Source organism: Sylvia atricapilla, chromosome W (genome assembly GCF_009819655.1).
Source record: "Sylvia atricapilla isolate bSylAtr1 chromosome W, bSylAtr1.pri, whole genome shotgun sequence".
Lineage (NCBI taxonomy): Eukaryota > Metazoa > Chordata > Aves > Passeriformes > Sylviidae > Sylvia > Sylvia atricapilla.
Genome location: NC_089173.1, coordinates 13,706,503 through 13,723,672, shown reverse-complemented (window position 1 = coordinate 13,723,672; position 17,170 = coordinate 13,706,503).

Sequence of the window (17,170 nt, the reverse complement as noted above, 5' to 3'; positions counted from 1 at the left end):
TGAATAAATGTCAATGCAAGGTGCAGAAGCAGAAAGGAAAATTTCTAAGCTGGCATTCCTCAGCTCAGCAGTGCCCTGCTGTTTATCCTAGGAAATTAAACCTTGGGAAGAGACAGTGATACAGATATTGCAGGAATACACACAGGGAAGCTGAGTGTGCAGGAGACCCTGACTGTGCAGATAGATGCATCAGGGACCAGATGAACAGTTCAGCCAACTTCTACCTCCTGATTTGGTCAGTGGGATATTGAACATTTACAGAAATCATCCAAAAAAGAGTTGGGGCATCAATAAGAGGCATAAAGGTGTCCAGGGTGGGGGTAAAGCAGGGAATCAGGCTGGTAGTGCTTCCTGCTGTAACTACAAATGATGCCACCCACAAGCAAAACTGAGCTTCCCCATGTAGCCAGCCCCTGGGTAACATTTGGCTCTGATGCATTATTAACCATTTTAATTTTCAAGTGGTTTGAAAGATACTCAGGTAAAGCCTTTAGCAAGGGTCCCTGACTATTAGGAGATTGGACAGAACAGATGACACGTCTAGACCGATACAGCTTCCATGTTGAATTCCCCTTTATTATCAGCCTGCGGTGAGTTATATAGCTTTGCCACTTAGTTTACAGTTACAGGCTATACAAAGAATGCAAACAACCCTTATTTATCTAAGTCTTAAGGTGGCTAAAGTGTTAGAACTACAATTCTACATTTAGAAACTCATTACTTCCCAGAACATCTTAATATAAACTGCAAATTTTCTACTGCGTCACTGTGGCCTGGAGGCCCTGTGGGCCTAGAGGCCCACAGGCTCTGCAGGCCAAAGGGCCCAGTCTGGAATTGCTCACTGTCAATTGAATCCAAATATAACACTCTCTAAAAAAATCCCAACAATTCCTCTTTTTTCTTTTTGAGCAATTTCAGATCAAGTCAGAGGTATAACTAATTATTTTTTTGAACACCTCCTACAGCCTTTCATGATACTGCAGACCAGGCTCCATCTTCACAAATGAGAAAAATTACTGGTGGCAGTTCTCTTGGAACACCTGTCAATGGTGTCACAGTGCTCTACCGACTGAACTATCCAGGCTGGGTCATCCATCAAAAGCAAATGTAATAATAACACATATAAAGTTGAATGGTTGTCAATTACCAAAATACTGTCTCATTGTCCCAGATTCTGCAACAGCTGAAAATCTCCTTTTCAGGGGGGGCTTAGGTAACGTCCTCGAGTAAGGCTCCCCAAGTTTACCTCAAAAGTCTGTTCAGCTGTCATATTTACAGGGTCAAATTGTCAAGTCAAAGTGACTTGTATTTAGTTTTTTCTTGTGCAGAAAACATCTGGGCTTGTTATCCAGAACATCCGTCCACGTAGAGCAGGACCTGGCCAAAGTCCCAGCTCTAAACTGGAGTGATGTCCCTTTGTATCTTTTCAAAACAAAGCTCCTAACAATAGCAACAACAAAATACTTAATAAATTAAAAAATTATGTCTTTTAAATAATTATCTTAAACTTAACTTACTTAACTTACTTCTTATCTTAAAACACAAAAAAATTACAAAATAGCTTACAACTTAAAAGAACCCGAATATGAATATCTTTTTTTCCCACAAACTTCTCAATGTTTCATCTCAGCTGTTTCTGCCAAAAGTATCTTATATCTCAAAAAACTCAACTAAACTCTATAAATTAAATTAACATATTTTAACAAAACTTAACTTGAAAACTTTCATACATTAAATCTTTACATTTATAAAAACAAATCTATTATTACTTAAGCTTTTTAAACCTTAATCTTAAATTCAATTTATACTTAACAAAGCCTAAACTTAAAATGAATCTTATTATTACTTAAACTTTATAAATCTTAAATTTCACTTATACTTAACAAGGCTTAAACCTAAAACAAACCACATAAAAATCATTTTTAATACCAATAAAATACTGAAACACAATCTAACTTGGATCCAAGTACATCAAATTATTACAATTAAAAATTCACTTTTATTTTAACAAAAATAAATGATTGCTGCATTTTCTTTCTTGTACTTTGCTTGTGATCATGCACCGTTTCCACATTTCTCCCTCTCCTGCCTGAGGAGTGGGGACTTAAATGTCTTGTGGGGTATGAAATGAATGAAATGTAAGAAATTCCCTTTTTTTGACACAGTCTGTCATTTGTTAAGAAAGTTATGCTGTTTAAAATGTTATGCCAGTTGTAACCTGTCTGTTAAGGAAGTTATGCTGTTTGTACCAAAATTTGTACCCTCAAAACCTTATTCCAAGTTGTATATCCCCTCTAAAACCCCGGGTTCCCTTCCCCTTCCGTCGGGCTAGGCTGTCCCCATTCCCTCCGGCTCCTCGAACTGCCGGCCCCGCCTAATAGGAAAATCCAAGGACTTCCATGGTGCATCGCTCCAAACCGAAGTGCAGTTGCCGGCAAGCGGACCCAAAAGCCGGGACCCAGCACAAAATCCAGATAAAAGGGAGACACTACAACAACGAGAAGACCCTCAGCTACCTAAGGACTGAATTCTGCTTCTGCCGCCTCGCCATAACCACAAAGAGACTGGGAAGAAGTGACGCCCCTAGACCACCCGAGCCCAGTTGAGTTCCTGGGGATTCCCGCGAGGCAGGAACTCCAGACTCTGCTGCGGGGAGAGCAGCAGATTCGCCTGACACCTGATCCTCAGCGGCGACAGGAGCGAGAACGGCGACAGGAGCAGCGACGGCGCAGGCGACCCCTCGAGTTCCCCCTTGAAAGAGCTGACTAATAAAGGCTTTTCAAAGGAGCAGGTCTCCTGGCCCATTTATAACAGGGTACATGTGTTTTTCTCTCTTTCTCTCGGTCCGCTGTTTGCTCTGGAGACTGAAGCTGAAAAGCTGGAATTCTTCCATCCCCCAATGTTCGTGGTGGGGGAGGGAACACCATCTGCTGCCACCCTGGCGTGCTGTGACTGAGCTGGCCGCTCTGCCACCGCCTCTCCCGCTGCCGCTGCTGCGGGAGCTGCAGCCGCCACTTTCCTTCCCTCCCCCCCCCCCCCCCCCCCCCCCCCCCCCACCCCCCCCCCCCCCTCCGCTCCGACGCTGTCCGGGGAGGGAGGGGGCCGTGCCGCCTCCCTGCAGTCTCTGCCCCGCACTCCGCCCTCCTGTGTCGTCCCCACTGCCAGCCCCCTTGTCGCTCTCAGCTCCGCGTAACCCCACGTCTTTCACTATGCCCTCAGGGTCTGGCGGCTGTGCCACTTCCTGATCGGTCAGTTTGTTTCTGGAGCTGGCGAGAGAACTTCCGCTCCTGAAGCCACGAGGTCTATTCAATCCAGCAGAGTGCGGCAGGCAGGCGCCATTGTGCCTCTCCCAGGACAGGGATTACAAACACTAAAAAAGTTCGCAATTTTGGAGGACTTTTGCATCTCTCTGCATCATTCCTTCTCCCATTAAAAGCCTGAATGGCGATCTCAGCAGTCAGGCAGTCTCGGCAGCCTTTGTTTTCGGCCGGGAAAGTCCACAAGGTAATCAAACTCTCTTCCCAAACTGCGCCAAACTCCCGAGCCGTTTTTCTGTCTTTTCTGCCTCCAAATGATACAGGCCCACAATATTTTTTCCTATTTTCTCCACTCTGTCTCACTAAATACGAGCAATGGTCTGGTTACTTTTCCTCTTTTGTTTTCTTAGCCCATAGGGCTAGTCATTGTCCTAAATCTTTTCACCTCTCATAGAGAGAATATTTGAGAGGAGCCATCACTGTCTGAAACTTTCTATCCGTATCTTTTCCCTTCTGTTTCTTTGTTTCACAACTTCAGCTTACTGCAGCGTACGTAGCTTACCTAACCAACTACGGCGTATCGCTGTTGCTTCACTTTTCAAGCCACATGAATGCCTTCCGATCTCCCAGCTCCCTTCTTGCCTTCCCTTCCAGGTCCGGCCGCTTCCGGAATCCCAGTCCAAAGGCAAAGGATGGAGTCTTTCTGCATTAAGGCGAAATCCTGCGTCCGGGTAACTTATCCCTTCACAGAAATTGCCGAGCTGTGTCCCGCGCGTCTACAGGCAAAGACCTCAACCGCATCTAAGTGCAGCGTTCTGCGTCCAGAATCGCCGAATGGCCCACGTCCGGGCCCCCCGCATTGAAGCGAAAACAACAGGTCCCAAGCTCAGGCGCCACTATGTAGCAAGGGTCCCTAACTCTTAGGAGATCGGACAGAACAGATGACACATCTAGACCGATACGGCTTCCATGTCGAATTCTGGTTTATTATCAGCCCGTAGCAAGTTATATAGCTTTGCCACTTAGTTTACAGTTACAGGCTATACAAATAATGCAAAATATGATAGATTACCAATCAGTAATTGTTCACTAAACCTATCACAGGAAGCACCTGGTATTCTTGCCAAGACCCTCTCTTCAAACATCCGGCAAAGCAAACAAAAGAAAAGCTGAGTGACCAGTTTTTTTGCAGGGATCAGAGCTGCATTCCCACAACCACCGGACCACCAACTACCGGGAAGCGGACAAAGACCCCTCCCCAGCAGCACTTTGTGAAAATACAGGAGAAACAGAAAAATACACGTATCACAGGGAGCTGCAAAGTATAAAAGCAGAGACTCTCAGATAGTGGTGTGGACCGTGGTAGAGCAGGAGACTCCCCCGGCCGCCCAGCACGCTGTTTTGTTTACTGTCGCTTGCTCAATAAATTCCAATCTGATTTAATTGAGCTTGTGTCCAGTCAATTATTGGGACACACATATAACACTAACAACCCTTATTTATCTAAGTCTTAAGGTGGCTAAAGTGTTAGAACTACAATTCTACATTTAGAAACCCATTACTTTCCAGAACACCTTAATATAAACTGCAAATTTTCTACTGCGTCACTGTGGCCTGCAGGCTCTGCAGGCCAAAGGGCCCAGTCTGGAATTGCTCACTCTCAATTGAATCCAAATATAACACTCTCTAAAAAAATCCCAACAAAAGCCTCCTGAAAGCAAGGCAGAACTAGGTCAGACACAGAGTGAATTTGCTTTAATTAGCACCCATGTAGATTTTTTAACCTTTTGTGAATTTTAGGTTCCTCCAGTACCTCTGCTGCTCTGCTCTGGTGCCGAAGCAGAGATGACATCTTCAGGGAGAAACATTAATTGGAAGTGTCAGTTATCTGAAACTTTTATCTGAAAAGAGAGGATCCTGGGCACTGTGCCAAGGTTCTTACATTTTGAATATTTTAAAATATTTGAAGAAAGTAGCATGCATGGCATAAATTTTAATGTTCAAAAGACTCCTGAGATAACTTTTTTTTTTCCAAGCATAAAGCAAATATTAGAAAGGGAAGATAACTATCACAAAGTCATCTAAAAATGCTAGAGGGCTTCTGTCTCAGACACCAACAAAATCTGATGCTGTTGTGTAGCAGAGTTTCTATATTTGGAATGAGGTGTGAGCAGTTCCAGACTGGGCCCCTTGGCCTGTGGGGCCTGTGGGCTCCTTGAGTCTGCGGGACCTGTGGGCCTTTGTGGCGCAGTGGAAACTCAGGTTGTGGCGCAGCAAAAAATTCACCTCTCTTAAGGTATTCCGGGTTCTAACGGGTGCTCACATGTAGATCTATAGCACTTATACAGTGGCCTTCTTAAGGTGGCAAATTAGTACATTCTTTGGGTGCCTTGTAATGTCAATAAAGTTGTAAGGGAATAAATATGGATGTACAAACAATAAACGTCAGTGCGACATGGATCACTGCATCAGTGTGTATGTGTTGTAGCTCAGTCCGACCTCTCAAAAGGGACCCCCAACTTTACTGTTGAGCTACAGAATTTCAACCAAGGATAGCCCAAAGCCAGGGCTGAAAATGCTGGTTCTGCATATGGTTTTTCTGCTCCATGCTTAATTTGTGCTTAAGTCATGCAACATCATTCTTGAAGTCAGGGAGGCAGCTCCCAGTCTTCCCCAATGTGAAGACCCTGGAGATGCTGCACTGCAGCTGATAGCAGTGTGGATGGACGATATTTGGGATACAGCAATGACCCATGGTGAGCCAGAGCAGTGAACCTAAATATGTGTGGGGTGGATCAGGGTCTCCCCTTGCACTGGACTTCCTGAGCAATCCCTCACCTGATGTGCTTCCCCCCCTTCCCAGAGTATCTTTGTGTTCGAAGTCCCCTGGACAGGTGGTAGCACCAACCCTGTCTCATTTTGCCCTGGGACCTGTGCCAACTTAGAGTCTTTCTGAGGCTTGCTTTTCGTCATTCATTCCCTGCACAGGGCTGAGCTCACTCCCTTGGATGTCTTACCACCTGCTGATGCTGGTACACAGGATACATATTAGCAGGAGGTAACCCCCTGCTCTGTGCTTGCTGGTGCATCTTAAACACTCTTTGTGGAGTCAGTATCCATCCAGTGGCCTCTGTCACCCCTTCTTCCCCTTCTCACCACCACTGCACCTTGTTTCCCTGGGGTAAGTTACACATGGGGTGACATTCTGGCAGGGCATTGCCCCAATATGACCTAATTACTACAAGCAGCCCCAAAGAGGCCAGGATTTCCAAATTCTACCCAAGCTGCTACTTTTTTTCAAAGGTCACACCAAGTTACCATTGTAGGCGAATCCGCGGACAGCTGGGACAAGGAATTCTGCCAACCTGTATTTTCTAGAATATGTGGTTTTATTGCAAGGGTCGTGGGTAAAAAGGCCTTGCCTTCAGCCACCAGCCTCGGCTGAAGAGAAGTCCCAAAGAGAGAGGGAGAGAGAACAGGAGGAAGTGGGCTAAGTGAGGAGGGAGTGAGAGAGCAAAGTGGCAGGGGGGAAGAGAGCAGGAGAGAGCAAGAGTAGGGGGAAGAGGAAGGGTAAGAGTGAGCAAAGAGCAGCCGGAAGGAGAGGAGGAGGATGTAAGAGCATTAAGAGGTAAGAGGAGGTAAGAGGTAAGAAGTAAGAGGTAAGAGAGCGAGGTCCTTGTTACAATACATTATATCTCCTTTTGTGATGAATATTCTAATTTTCAGTGACCAACCAACACAAGACACAAAATCCTATAGAATCTACATACATCCTATAAGAACTACTATATTACCATACTGTGTTATATTTTAAACTCTAAAAACTACTTTTTAAACTTCTGTTTTGCTACATTGACCTTTGGATCCCTTAGCCAGCAGAAAGGGTTCTGCTGAATCAGAAGGGATTCTCCTTCAGCTAGCTAGACTATTGTTTTCAGGTTATATAGTAACTAAAACTTAGTATCCTACAACTCAAAGTAAGCTTTCATTTCTATCCTGATTATAGGTTTCATATTTTCAGAATCTTTTGCTAAGCAATCATATTTATAAGGTTTCCCTGATTCATCTTCCCCAACATACCATGTTTTCACCTTTGAGCCCACTCATTTCCAATGCCACCATTATTTACCCTTTGGAGGAGAAGAGGAAAAAAATTAACCTTACTCCAAAAGTGATGTTTTTGGAAAAACTTAAGAAATGCAAGATAAAAGCTTAGCTGAATGTGCAAGATGTGCCCAGGCTTGTGAGCCAGGCTTCCCCGGAGGGGATCAGGAAGCTGTGAAATTTGGAGTGCTGTTTTCTCCAGAAGCTGAATGTTTCCAGCACAAACTTGTGCTGCTTCCAGCCTGCCTGGGAGCAGCAACAGTGCCTGTGGGACAGCCTTGGCACGGGATTGTGATGGGTTGGCACGGGACTGTGATGGGTTGCAGCACATCCAGGTGCAGTGGGAGGTATCTGCTCCTTGAGGGGATGGTGCTGTGTCCTGGTTTAGGGCAAATTTGTGAGAAAACCCCTGAATGGAGTCCCTTTGGGAAGCAAACCCAAACGGCCCCTCCCCCAACCAGTCTGGGAAAAGAACTTCCTTGGAGGAAAGTGGAAAAAATTATTTATTTAACTAACAAATTGCTCACAAGCATAATATCTATATCATCTATATAGTATGCAGCTTATCTAGAATGAGGGCTGAGATTTCCAGAGGGGCTGATGAGACTGCTGACCCAGAAGTAGACCCAGAGGTAGACTCAGATGTGGAAAATCCTGTGTGGTGTGGAGAATGGGAGGATATAGGCCAAACCCTGAAGGAATTTTCTGACCCTATAGCCTGGGACTTTCCCATGTGAACAGATTCAGAACCCAACTGAGGTGGGGAAATACTTGAAAGGGAAGTGCCAGGATGATTTCAAGGACAAAAGGATTATTGCAATAAGCTGGGCCCTGGCACATGCTTATCGCACAGTGCTAGATAAAGCAAGGCCTCCGATAGAGGAAGGGGGGCAGGGAGATAAATCAGCAGCTACTGCAATCACTCAGACAGCAGCTGAACCAGACAGGGAGTCTAAGACACTGGCAGTTGCCAGGGCAAAGAGAGCACAAAAAACTGATTGACCAGTGGATGATGATTCAGGTGAAGGACCCTCGAGGCCTCCCGATGACACCCAATCAGGAGCCGGACCAATTGGCCCAAGATCAAATGCCCAACCAACTGGCACAAGATCAGGAGCCACTATTGAGTCCTTTTCCCTGAAGGACCTTCGAGGCCTAAGAAAGGATTACACTCCATGACCAGATGAATCTATGATTAGTTGGTTAGTCCATCTCTGGGATGCTGCAGGCGAGGCTACAATTCTGGACGGCACTGAAGCAAGACATTTGGGCTCCATGTCACATGATCCAGTTATTGACCAAGGAATGATGAGGGAGGCTACCCCTTGCAGTCTCTGGGAACGGGTCCTGGGAAGTGTGGCACAAAGATATCTGTGTGCAGACTATCTCTACATGCAGCAAACCCAGTGGAAGATCATAAAACAAGAGATTCAACTCTTAAGAGAAATGGCAGTGGCGGAAATTGTCTTCTCAGATGGCCTAAACATTAAGAACCCAGACTTGGTACCATGTACACCCGTGATGTGGCGAAAACTTGTACGACTTGGGCCACAAGAATACTCTTCTGCTTTAGCAATAATGAAGCGGGATGACATGGGGCAGATTGTGCTGGATATGGCAAAGAAACTTCGAGCATATGCAGATGCCGTGCATGGCCCAACACATGCCAGAATCGCAGCTATGGAAACCCATCCACAGAAATTAGAAAGTAAAATAGAGGAGAATCACCATACACTCAGAGATGAGATCAAAGAGATGAAAGAGGGCTTTCTCCAAATCTCAGCGGTGCAGGTCAGAGGTTCTGGCACCAAACACAGACGTTCCCCAGATAGAGAGGGAGGGGGTATCTTATGAGATAAGCTGTGGTCCCTCCTGCGTGATTGTGGAGAAGACATGAGGAGATGGGAAATCTACTGATGATCTGGCACAACGACTGCATGAATTGTTGGATGGCAAGACTCAGAGGGGAAGTTCCATCAAGAAGGAGGTAGCTCCAATCACCCAAGGACATATGGATAATCAGCTTAGAGAGGCCCTGCCTCTAGCCAGGTAGAGGCTAGGGAAAACCGTACTTTTTGCATTGTGTGGATTCGTTGGCCTGGCACATTAGAACCACAACAATATAAGGCCTTGGTTGACACTGGTGCACAGTGCACATTGCTCCCATCAAGACATGTGGGAGAAGAATCTGTTTCTATTGCTGGTGTGACAGGGGGATCACAGGATTTTACTTTGGTGGAAGCTGATGTTAGTCTGACTGGAAATGAGTGGAAGAGGCACCCTATTGTGACTGGCCCAGAGGCACCACGCATTTTGGGCATAGACTTGCTCCAAAATGGGTATTTCAAAGGCCCAAAGGGACTCAGATGGGCATTTGGGATAGCGGCTGTAGAGACAGAGGGTGTTAAGCAATTGAACACCTTGCCTGGACTATCAGATAACCCATCTGCTGTAGGACTTCTGAAGGGGGAAGAGCAACAAGTGCCAATTGCCACTTCCACAGTGCATCGCCGACAGTACAGAACAACTTGAGATGCAGTGATCCCCATCCACAAGATGATTCATGAGCTGGAGAGCCAAGGGGTAGTCAGCAAAACCCACTCATCCTTCAATAGCCCCATCTGGTCTGTGCATAAATCTGAAGGAGAATGGAGATTGACTGTGGACTATCATGCCTTGAATGAAGTGACTCCACCGCTGAGTGCTGCTGTGCCGCACATGCTGGAACTACAGTACGAGCTGGAGTCCAAGGCAGCAAGGTGGTATGCCACTGTTGACATTGCCAATGCGTTTTTCTCCATTCCTTTGGCAGGAGAATGCAGGCCTCAGTTCGCTTTCACATGGAGGGGTGTGCAGTACACCTGTAACCAACTGCCCCAGGGGTGGAAGCACAGTCCTACCATTTGCCATGGACTGATCCAGGCTGTACTGTAAAAGGGTGAGGCTCCAGAATATCTGCAGTACATCGATGACATCATTGTGTGGGGGAACACTGCTGCTGAACTTGTTAGCATAGGAAACACATAATCATGGAATGATTATATGCAGTGCTTTATTGAAGAGCTGTGGGAGTCGGGGTAGAGACCCAAATACAACTACAAAAAGGGCTCAAAAAGTATACAGTCTTATATCCTTTCGTTGTACAACTCTATGTTAATCATTAAGCCTCTCATTGTTCTATTGTATACACCCAAGCATGAATTTTGGTAAATATCTTCCCTTGTGATTCTCACGATTCTAGTTTAAGGTAATAATCAAGTTCATCTACCAAGAATCGTTACAATTATATGACCTATCATATGATGATTAAGTATAGTTTCACCCAACCTAGTAGAGAGTAGCTTTATTTCTTAGATACATAGGCCTAAGTACAAGTCGTCCTAATCCTCCCTTCCCCCTGATTTCCCAGGCAAAGTTACACTCGATTTGGTTAAAACAATAGCATCAAAGCAACATCCTGGTTGCAGTGAAGCTGAGGTTTCATTCCCCAACTTTGCAGCTGCAGAAATCATTTTAATTTTAACCCTATATATACTATCATTCCCCCCTTTGAAAGTATTTCACTTTAAATCTACGAAGTGTAAATGCTTTCACTGAATACAGTCTATTCATCTTCAGAGTCTATACTGAGTTTATCTTCTCTACTTGTCCACTTCACTGGGATCTCCATGGGGTATGGAGGTCCCAAGAGATTCCCAATGATCTACTCACCTCCTGCACCACCCTGGCTATAAAATGTGGGCCTCTATCTGATGATATCCCTATAGGCACCTCAAACCTGGGAATAATCTCCTGTAATAACCACTTAACTGTTTCTTTTGCTTGGTTGGTGCAACAGGGAAGGGCTTCTGACCATCCAGAAAATGTGCCAACCCCGACTATCAAATACTTATATCCTCGGGTTTTGGGCAATTCTGCAAAATCTACCGGCCAGTAATCTCCTGGTTCTATCCCCACCCGAATTCTTCCTAGCTGTGTCTGTCGTCTGGCCACTGGGTTCTTCTTTAAGCAAATCTCACATTTTGACATTACTGATTTTGCCATTGTTTACATCTGTACCGAGATTACATGTTGTTTCAACGATTTTACCAATGCTTCTGCGCCCCAATGACACTCATGTCTTATTTGTAAGATTTCTCTCATTACCTAGGGGGATACCACTATTTGCCCTTGTGCGGTTACATAGCACCCTCCTGTGTTCTTCTGTGCCTTCAGCAGATGTGCCAGTCTGTCATCTTCTATTGTGTATTTTGGCTTGGGAGGTAAATTAAATTGAGAGACATTAAGTTTTGATGGTATCAAGACCATTGTTTTCTGTACTTCCCGTGCCAACTGACCGGCTGTCCAATCTGCTTTTCTATTCCCCTCACAAATTTTAGAGCTGCCTGACTGATGTGCCTTGCAGTGCATGATTGCTACTTTTTCAGGTTTTTGTACTGCATTTATCAGTTGCAGAACTGCATCTTGATGTTTAATATGTGTCCCTTGGGAGGACAGTAGTCCTCTTTCCTTCCATAATGTTCCGTGTACATGCACTACTCCAAAGGCATATTTTGAGTCAATCCATATGTTGACTGCTTTCCCCTCACTCAGGTCTAGTGCTCTTGTTAATGCAACCAGCTCTGCCCTCTGGGCAGATGTATTAGGTGGTAATGCTTTTGCTTCCACTACTGTGTTAATTGTGGTTACCGCATATCCAGTGTATCTCATTCCATTTTCCACAAAGCTGATTCCATGTGTGAAGAGTTCCCATTCTGGTTTTTCCAGAGGAGTATCTTTCAGGTCTGCTCTTGCTGAATAGGTATACTCGATCACTTCTACGCAGTCATGTCCCAGTGGACCTTCCTCAGCTGTAGTACCTAGAAACGAGGCTGGATTCAAAAGGTTAGTTGTTTTTAGTGTCACATCATCCTGCTCGGTCAGGGTTACCTGGAATTTCATCATCCGGCTTGGAGAGAATTTGAAGGAATGTGCTGCATGAACTTGTCAGATCATGCCAAGTCTATTCATGAGAACATTAAGCAATTTCAAGGAAGTGTAAACAAATTAGGAGAGGTGACGAGATCATGGAGGGATGGCATGTTCTATTTGTTTGACCTTTCACCATTGTGGAAGGAAATTTTAAAAACAGGTATATGTATCTTATTGGGGATTGTAATTCTTCTCATGGTCGTGCCGTGTTTGCTTCAATGAATGTGGCGAGCCATGGACAAAGTAGCCAAAGAGGTGGTTTTGGTGCAAACAGAAGCCTCTGGGAGGCCACAGACCTTGGCAGAGAGGTTTGGGATCTGTACAAGGGGGATCTTGGAGCTGTACAGGGGGGTAATAGACCCTGGCACAGAGCCTAGGAGGACACTGCCTTTGACTTCAGTCCATGGGAATGGCTTCCAACATTGAGAGAAGAATTACAAACCACAAAGATGTGAAAACAGTAGTTTAGCTTAGTATAGGATGAAAAAATATGTAGTTTTGAGTTTTAGAATATTGGTACATGGGGGACAAGATGGAGGATTAAGGGTGGTGCCCTTGGTTCTTCCTTCTTCTCCCCGGCCTCCATCTTGTGGTGATGGTGGCACAAAGTTTAAGGAGATTAGGTCAGAGTAGAGTTGACCCCTTTAGTATAGGTGATAGGTATTGGAACATAACTGTAAACAGGTGATACGTAATTTTCTGTATAAAGGGGCTGTGATGTCCTACTGTGAGGGGAGTCATCTCATGTCCTAGCTGCTGTTCAGATCTTGACTGGGCACAGAGAACATTGTGAGATATGAAATAATAAACAACATGGAAAATCGAGAAAACAAGACCTTGAAGACTCTGCTTCTTTCTCGTGACCTGGCTCAGGGCTTTCAGAGGCAAAAAACTCTTAACCACCTTAATCTCGAGTGAAGAAACCCAACCCGAGAATTTGCATATAGCATTTGGAAAAAAAATCACACAAACCCAAGAAAATATCATTTTATCAAAAGATGATAGTTGTAAAAAGAGTGTTTAGAAATGGAGTAATTTTTTATCATCCAAGAGAATCATTCTAGTCATGCATGATAATTGTTTAAGTGAAAGTAATTTTCATTAAGAACTTAGTTTATATAGAATCATAAAATTATTAAGATTGGAAAAGTCCTTTAAGATCATCAAGTCCAACCATCAACCCATCACTTCCACTGTAACCCCTAAACCACATCACCACATCACCCACTGCCAGATCCATATGCCTCTTAAACACCACCAGGGATGGTGACCACCACCTCCCCAAGCAACCTGTTCCAAAGCCTGACCACCCAAACAGTGAAAAACGTTTTTCTAATATCTAATATGAATCTCCTCTGTCTCAGCTTAAGGCCATTTCCTCTGGTTCTCTCACTGCAGGCATGGTAGAGAACACCAGCCCTTACCTCTCTAAACCTCCTGTCAGGGAGTTGTAGAGCGATTAGGTCCCCCTTGAACTTCCTCTTCTCAAGACTAAAAATCCCCAGCTCCCTCAGCAGTTCATCGTAAGACATTTTCTAGACCTTTCACAAGCCTTGTTGCCCTTCGCTGGATATGCTCCAACAGCTCAATGTCCTTTTTAAAGTGAAGGGCCCAAAAGTGAACGAAGTACTCAAGGTGTGGCCTCACCAGGGCTGAGTACAGGGGTATGATCACTTCCCTTGTCCTGCTGGCTACACTATTCTTGATGCAGGCCAAGATGCCATTGGTCTTCTTGGCCATATGGGAACACTGCTGGCTCATGTTCAACTGGATGTCAGCCAGCACCCTCAAGTCCCTTTCTGAGGAACAGCTCTGAAGCCACTCCTTCCCCACCCTGTATTGTTGCATGGGGTTGCTGTGACCCAAGTGCAGGACCTGGCATTTTACCTTATTGAACCTCATGTAGTTGTCCTTAGCCCGTTGAGTCTATAGATCCCTCTGCAGAGCCTTCCTGCCCTCGAGCAGATCAACTCTCCCACCCAACTTAGTGTCATCTGCAAATTTACTGAGGGTGCACTTGAACCCCACATCCAGATCATCAATAAAGATGTTAAACAGGACCAGCCCCAATACTGAGACCTGGACAACACTGCTGGTGACCATCCACCAACTGGATTTAACTCCAGTCACCACAACTCTCTGGGCCCAGTCATCCAGCCAGTTTTTTACCCACTGAAGAGTCCACCCATACAAGCCACAAGCAGCCAGTTTTTCTAGCAGGATACTGTGGGACACTGTGTCAAACACTTTACTGAAGTCTAGACAGACACATCCACAGCCTTCCCCTCATCTACTCAGAGGATCACTTTGTAATAGAAGGAGATCAGGTTGATGAAGCAGAACCTTCCTTTCGTAAATTCATGTTGACTGGACCTGATCCTCTGGTTGTCCTGCATGTGCTGTGTAATGACACTCAGGATGATCTCTCTCATAACCTTGCCCGAAACTGAGGTTAGATTGACAGGCCTGTAGTTCCCTGGATCATTCTTCTGACCCTTCTTGTAGATAGGCATTACATTTGTGTATCTGGCAAGATTTTTCACTATAGCTAAGTGGTTTGTTTGTGACAGCAGTTGTTGGTACTAGATATGTACAGTTTATCCAGGGAAAAAGTAAGTTAAAGGCATTCCTTCTGCTATCATTTCAATATATAAGAAATAGCAGAAAATAAATGTCACTCAGCTAACTCATAACACTGAAATAAGTGAAAGTCTTCTTTCATATTCTTATGAGTGCTTCTGTTACCAAAGGTCCAAAATATCGTAATAAGACTCTCCAATACTAAAGTTGTGTTAAAGGATCATCATTTATTCAGGCCTGAGGTGCATGAAGATTATAGCCTAATGTGAACATGTGATTTTACAAGTGTGTTGCTTATATACACTTGCTACATGCATATTACAATTTACCCATTACCATAAATCCCATCCCAAGTTCCCAGAGATTCAGTCCATCATTTTGTCTATCACGGCATTCTTGAGACAGATGTCTTCTACTTATCTTCCAACTGTCCTTGCTGAAATCAGCTTTTGCATGTCTCGTTTCTCTGCTGAAAATTTCACAGGCACAATAAAAATTGAATTAACCCTTTTGGTATCAATTCCCCCCTTTGAAATTTCTCAATTTCCTCAAGGTCATTTGATAAGTTTCAATTCAATTTCTTTCTATAGTCACATATGTTCTTGCAAGATCACAAATGATTATCCTATGAACACAGCTAGCAAAATCTGGTAATTACTACAATAAGTACTACAATTATAATTACAATTATGATGGTTTCCAGTATTACGGCCAGTCATCCTCTCAAAGACCATCTACCTATTCCTTGAAGAATTTTATTAAATCAAGTCATTTCAGAGGCCTTTTGAATAGCTCTGCTATCTTCAGCAACTTGCTGCATTCTGTCTGTTATGTTTCGAATGTGTGCACAACAGTGTTCTCTATCCAGTTTTAAATACCCACAAATCCCTTGTTTTTTGGAGAGCAATAGATCTAAGGCAAGCCTGTTTTGCAGTGTAAATATAGTATTTGTCTTTATTTGTTTATTCATAATTTGAAATCCCTTTTCTATGGCTTCAGATAGTTTCCTTACTTGCCGTGTTTGATTGTCTAACAAAATCCTGTTTTCTAGAGCCATGACTCCGGGTAAGAGAAAACTCTGTAGAGTCCATTCAGACTATGCAGCAGATGGATGCCCTGTCCTTTCATCCTCAATATTTTGTTTTACTTTATTCCAGTACTGGGGCTTTATATGGGAATTCTTTTCCAAGTTGGACATAGGGTTAATAACCCTAAGGTAACTTACCTGGTGTTTGATTCAAACATAAGGTGAGTAGTTCAAAATCCACCCAAAGTAGCCCAAACAGCATAACCTGGTGTAGCGGGTTGACCCCGGCTGGGTGCCAGGTACCCACTCAGTCGCTCTATCACTCCCTTTCCCACTGGGACAGGGGAGAGAATAAGATGGAGCACAACCAGCAGGGTGAGATAAGGCAGTTTTACTCCAGCAAAAGAAAAGAAATAAGCAGATATCTGAGTGCACAATAGCTAAAGAGAAACAAAAGTTAGTCTCTACTTCCCATCAGCAGTGATGTTCAGACACTTCCTGGAAAGCAGGACTTCAGTACGTGTAACGGTTTCTCTGGAAGGCAAACATTGAAAACTCACAAATGCCCCCCCTTCCTCCTCTCTCCCTTAGCTTATATATCTGAGCTGACATTATATGGTATGGAATATCCCTTTGGCTAATTTGGGTCAACTGGCCTGGTTGTGTCCTGTTGGGGGTTAGATTTGTTTCTTTTTTTACTTCTAGAATTTTTCCCATAAGTTCCTAGGAAACTAACTACTGGGTGCTTATAGGTACTCAGGCAGACCAAAGGGGCCAAAGGAGAGGAGTTGTAGCACCTGGGTACACTTCTTTTGTCTCTGAGAGTTTCTCTGGAGGGGGAGATAACAGGATTTTTGAGGCAGGTAAAGGACAGAGCTGGAGGCAACTTCACTCTATTGCTCTCGGCATCAGAGAGAGAGGACAGCCAGGCTGCTGCTTGCTACGGGAGGAGCTCACTGTCACCAGAAAGTCCGGTCCTGGGAAATCTAGCATTGGGGCTCGTGTGCCCTGGAATTCTGAGCTCCTCTGCCTGCCCTGCTGGAGCTGTCCCACCGTTGCGGCTTCTTTGGCACTGCTCTTTTTGCTACGCTGTAGCCCTGCACTGCCCTGCCCTGCTGGGACATCCTGCCGTACCAGCCACCAGCCCAGGACGGGAGCTTGGTGCTCTCGGAGTCCTGCAGGGGCACCGAGACCAAACTGCCCTGGGTTTTGTGAAGCAAAGCCCTCCAGG